The 6,000-nt window shown below is 42.0% G+C and overlaps 1 non-coding gene and 1 pseudogene across 1 annotated transcript; one reads left to right on the forward strand and one right to left on the reverse strand.

Annotated features, from left to right (window-relative positions):
• The window catches only part of LOC106798522 (uncharacterized), a 221,451-nt pseudogene extending 220,358 nt beyond the window's left edge, over positions 1 to 1,093 (reverse strand).
• A 4,076-nt stretch (positions 1,094 to 5,169) lies between these two features.
• On the forward strand, positions 5,170 to 5,276 carry LOC113001576 (small nucleolar RNA R71). Its single transcript, XR_003266970.1, has one exon. It is a non-coding gene; the product is annotated as a small nucleolar RNA R71 (small nucleolar RNA).
• The last annotated feature ends 724 nt before the right edge of the window (positions 5,277 to 6,000 follow it).

Here is a 6,000-nt window from a genome sequence, read left to right on the forward strand (position 1 = left end):
AAGTCGTACGTGCACACGAAATTGACCCAAAATATTAAACTGAAAATCCGACGAAACTAACAGCATTAACAAATTAACACAACTAAAAAATTAACAAAACCAACAAAACTATCAAAACCAAAGAACACTCCCCCCCCCCCCCCCATACTTAAACAACACATTGTCCTCAATGTAGCACAATTAAAAGATTAAAAAAAATTAAATCATCAAAGAGAATCGGACAAGTGTAATAAAAGCAAAGAAGGAGATAGGAAAAGAAAAACTCCCTAAGTCATGGTGGAGGAAGAGTAGGGTGGAGTAAGGAAGTCTCTTCCACCACTACGTCCACTAAAGAAGGGTTCGTGAGGAATGGCTTAAGTCGATGTCCATTGACCTTGAAGCTCTTGTTTGTGGAGTCGCTTTTGATCTCAACTGTACCATAAGGAAAAACATTAGTAACAACAAAAGGACTAATCCACTTAGACCTCAACTTACCACTCATGAGTCCAAGTCTAGAATTATACAATAACATTTTTTGCCCAACCACGAAGTCTTTTTTAACTATCATGCTATCATGGAACTTCTTGGTCTTTTCTTTGTAGAACTTGGCATTCTCGTAGGCTTCTAGGCGGATTTCATCTAACTCACTCAGTTGCAACTTCCTTTCCTCGCCAGCTTGATCCATAGAGAAGTTGCAAGTCTTCACTGCCCAGTAAGCTTTGTGCTCAATTTCCACTGGAAGATGACATGCCTTTCCAAAGACAACCCGATAAGGAGACATTCCTATGGGTGCTTTGTAGGCAGTCCGATGTGCCCAGAGAGCATCATCAAGCCTGGTACTCCAATCTTTCCTGCTTGGCTGCACAATCTTCTCTAGAATTCTCTTGATTTCCCTGTTAGAAATTTCTGCCTGTCCATTAGTCTGGGGGTGGTATGGTGTGGATACCCTGTGTACCACCCCGTACTTTTTAAGCAGGGCATGCATTGTCCTGTTGCAAAAATGGGTTCCTTGATCACTAACAATTGCTTTAGGTACTCCAAACCTGCAAAACAGATTAGACCTGACAAAGTCTGCGACAACTTTAGCATCATTAGTTCTAGTGGGCTTGGCTTCCACCCATGAAATCTATACCCCAGACATCAAACACCTCACAGAATAGCATAGGTTGCTGAGGCATTTGTTGTCGCCATGTAAGTGTATTTCCTGCTCTCTGACACTGCTCACAAGTGCTGCAGATCTTCCACGCATCTTTAAAGATGGTGGGCCAATAAAAACCACAATCAAGCACTTTGCGAGCTGTCCTTTGAACACCCAGATGACCTCCCGGTGCGGAAGAATGACAGAACTGCAGGACTGAGTCAGTCTCATGATCTGGAATGCACCGTCTAATGACCTGATCACTGCACAATTTCCACAAGTAGGGGTCATCCCAAATAAAATGCTTAGCATCACTTTTAATCTTATCTTTTTGGGCCTTAGATGCTAAGGGAGGAAAAACAGAGGCAACTAAATAATTGACAATGTTAGCAAACCAGGGAGTAGAAAGAGAGTCAGAAATACTATACAATATATACAAATGATCATCCGGGAAATCATCCCGAATAGGTGAATCTGCATCAGAGACACGTTCGATCCGGCTCAAATGATCAGCAACTAGATTTTGTGCTTCGCTCCTATCATGGATCTCCAAGTCAAACTCTTGGAGCCAGAGCATCCATCGGATCAACCTAGGCTTAGAATCAGCCTTCTTCAACAAGTACTTTAGAGCTGCATGGTCAGTATAAACAATAATGCGAGTACCAAGCAAATAAGATCGAAATTTTTCAAGAGCAAAAACTATGGCTAGAAGCTCTTTCTCAGTAGTAGTATAATTTGCTTGGGCAGCATCTAAAGTCCTAGAAGCATAATATATCACCTTGGGCAATTTATCAATTTTCTGAGCAAGGACAGCCCCCAATGCATAATTTGATGCATCACACATAAGCTCAAAAGGGGCTGTCCAATCGGGTGCCTGGATGATGGGGGTGGTAGTCAACGCTCTTTTGAGGCAATCAAAAGCCTCTTTGCATCTGTCATTAAAGTCAAACTCCACCTCCTTTTGCAACAAGTTGGACAGTGGAAGGGCTACTTTGCTAAAATCCCTTATAAAGCGCCTGTAGAATCCTGCATGACCAAGAAAAGATCGCACCTCTCGCACACAAGAGGGGTAAGGCAATTGTGAAATAACAGAAATTTTTGTAGGATCTACTTCAATGCCCTTATTGGAAATAATGTGGCCTAAAACTATACCCTGCTCAACCATAAAATGACATTTTTCAAAATTTAGAACAAGGTTAGTTTCAATGCATCTATTCAAAACTTTTTCCAAACTATTCAAACAACCATCAAAAGAGGATCCATATACAGTGAAATCATCCATAAACACCTCTATGCAATTTTCTAAAAAATCACTGAAAATACTAATCATGCACCGCTGGAAGGTACCAGGGGCATTGCACATGCCGAAAGGCATCCTCCTATAAGCAAAAGTGCCGAAGGGGCAGGTGAATGTGGTCTTTTCCTGATCCTCAGGAGCAATAGTAATTTGCATATAACCAGAAAAACCATCAAGGAAACAGTAGTGGGATTTACCTGCCAGGCGTTCAAGCATCTGGTCAATGAATGGCAGGGGAAAATGGTCCTTTTTGGTAACCTGGTTCAGCCTCCTATAGTCAATTCAGACTCTCCAACTGTTCTGCACCCGAGTAGGAATCAGCTCCTCCTTCTCATTTCTGATCACTGTGAGGCCAGTCTTTTTCGGGACTACCTGGACGGGACTCACCCATTGGCTGTCGGAGATAGGATAAATGATTCCAGCTTGCAAAAGCTTGGTTATCTCCTTCTTCACTACATCAAGAATCACCGGGTTGAGTCTTCTCTGTGGCTGTCTTACTGGTTTAGCTCCATCTTCTAAATTTATTCGATGCATACATGTGGATGGGCTAATACCAGGAATGTCTGCCAGGGTCCAGCCTATAGCCTTCTTATGCTTCTTAAGAACTGACAACAACTTCTCCTCTTGCTCATCAGCAAGGGAGGCAGATATAATCACTGGAAAACTCTTGCTATCATCCAAGTAAGCGTATTTTAAATTTGATGGCAGAGGCTTCAATTCTGGTGTGGTCGGCTGGACAGTGGTAGAAGGAGATGGTTTCTCAGCCTTTACCTCATAAAGAAAGTCAGAGGTATGTGTACTTCCTGAAACATGGTTAGTCCTATCTGACTCTATAAAATCAATCTCAAGAGGTAAAACACCACCACCAGGCATGCAATCAATATCACTCTCATATTCACTCTCAGCATCAAATTCAGACATATGATCAAGTACAATTTCAGACTCAATGCATGAAGAGTGAGAGGCATGCAGATTAGAATAAAGATCAGTCATGTATTCATCAACAACATGGTCAATTATTTCAGCACGAAATACAGAAAGATCTTCAGATGGGTATTTCATAGCATCCAAAATATTAAAATGAACAGTTATATCACCAAACTCCATGGACAGTGTGCCTGCATAAACATCTATCTTAGTTCTAGCAGTTTTCATAAAGGGTCTGCCTAGAATGATGTGAACTGATCCTTGAGAAAATCCATCTTCCATATTCAAGATATAAAAATCAACAGGGAAAATCAGTTCACCAACTCTAACTAAGACATCTTCTATGAAACCAACAGGATAGGCAACACTTCTATTAGCTAAATGAATTACCACATCTGTTGACTGCAAGGGACCTAGAGATAGAGAATTAAAAATAGACAGAGGCATAACACTAACAGAAGCTCCTAAATCTAGCATGGCATTGTCAAACTTACTATTCCCTATGATACAAGGTATGCTGAATGTACCTGGATCTTTGCATTTTTCAGGAATTTGAGGAACATATTTACCAATCAATGCGGAGACATTTCTGCCCATGCTAATCCGTTCACTTCCTTTAAGCTTCTGCTTATTAGTGCACAGCTCCTTCAAGAATTTGGCATATCTTGGAATTTGCTTTATTGCATCCAACAGAGGTATGTTTACCTCTACCTTTCTAAACATTTCCAAGATCTCTTTCTCTGCCTCTTCCATTTTTTTGTTGGAAACTGCTCTTGGAGGGAATGGAAGAGGGGGAATGTGCTGCTTCTGCAAATCAGAATTACCTGTGGAAGAAGATTCACCTGCACAGAAATTGTTAGGTAAATTTTTGTCATCACCTTTTTCTGGAATAGAGTGAAGTTTGGCAGGTTCATTTGCAGATGAGGAAGGTGCTACGGGTTGAGGTCCTTGACATTGCTTTCCCGACCTCAATGAAACGGCACTGACATTTTTGGGATTTTGGACAGCTTGAGAAGGCAGCTTGTCAGAATTCTGGGACTGTTGTTGATTCAATTGGGTAGCTAATTGTCCCATCTGATTGGTTAAGCTCTGAATGGAGGCTCTGGTCTCTTGCTGAAACTGCATGTTCTGCATAGTCATTTGCCTCACAAGTTCTTCGAGGGAAGGTTGTGGAGGGGCCTCAACTGTTGGCTGTTTCTGGGGTTGTTGCTGTTGTTGGATTGGTGGAGGAATGTATGGTCTGCTTGGGCCAGCAGCATTTTGGAAGGAAGGAGCAGGCTGCTGTTGTTGCTGAGGGCTGGACCATCTGAGGTTAGGGTGATTCCTCCATCCAGGGTTGTATCTGTTGCTGGAAAGGTCATAATTGTTCTGCTGTGGTTGATTTTGCTGCTGAGGTTGAGGAGGTCTATTGTAAATATTTGCAGCATAAGCTTCAGGCTGCTCAATTGCTCCAGGTTACTGCATGGAAGGGCAAAGTTCTGTATGGTGGTCAGCAGAGGAGCACAAACCACAAACCCTTGCGACAGGTACAGATTTATGATTCAAGGCCAGCTGGGTTACCAAGTTGACCAACGCATCCAGTTTGCCTTCAAACTTCTTAGTTTCAGATGATGCAAATGGGTTTGTAGCTACCTCATGCACTCCTCTAATGACTATGGCATCATTTCTGGCGCTAAACTGCTGGGAGTTGGAGGCCATCTTCTCAATTAAATTTCTGGCTTCAGCAGGAGTCATGTCTCCAAGGGCTCCACCACTGGCAGCATCTATCATACTTCTCTCCATATTACTGAGTCCTTCATAAAAATATTGGAGAAGAAGCTGTTCTGAAATCTGATGGTGGGGGCAACTGGCACATAGTTTCTTAAATCTCTCCCAGTACTCATACAGGCTCTCTCCACTGAGTTGTCTAATACCTGAGATATCCTTCCTGATGGTTGTGGTCCTGGAAGCAGGGAAAATTTTTTCTAAGAATACTCTCTTAAGGTCATCCCAGCTCGTGATGGACCTTGGAGCAAGGTAATACAGCCAGTCCTTTGCCACTCCCTCTAATGAATGAGGAAAAGCCTTCAGAAATATGTGATCCTCTTGGACATCTGGGGGTTTCATGGTGGAGCAGACAATGTGAAATTCTTTCAAATGTTTGTGCGGGTCTTCACCTGCAAGGCCATGAAACTTTGGAAGCAAATGAATCAGTCCAGTCTTAAGAACATATGGGACATCCTCATCAGGGTATTGGATGCACAAGCTTTCGTAGGTGAAATCAGGTGCAGCCATTTCCCTTAGAGTCCTCTCACGAGGTGGAGGTTGTGCCATGTTCTCAGAATGTGCAAAATCAGAATGCTCAGAATTAGAATGCTCAAAATTATAATGCTCAAGATCAGGATGTTCAAAATCACCAATAACAGAATGCACAGATTCACCAGTTATGGAATGCTCAGAATGATCAAAAGGTATAAAATGATGCCTAACTAATCTATGAAATGTCCTATCTATCTCAGGATCAAAGGGTTGTAAGTCAGATGGATTGCCTCTAGTCATACACTACATTCAGCATGCACACAACTAGTTGCCTTGTCATGTAAATAAAGGTGTAGGTTTGAACTACAGCTACTCTCAAATGATATCCAAATGACTTGAAATTTTTTGAGCAACCCTATAA

The sequence above is a fragment of the Glycine max genome, chromosome 4 (genome assembly GCF_000004515.6).
Source record: "Glycine max cultivar Williams 82 chromosome 4, Glycine_max_v4.0, whole genome shotgun sequence".
NCBI lineage: Eukaryota > Viridiplantae > Streptophyta > Magnoliopsida > Fabales > Fabaceae > Glycine > Glycine max.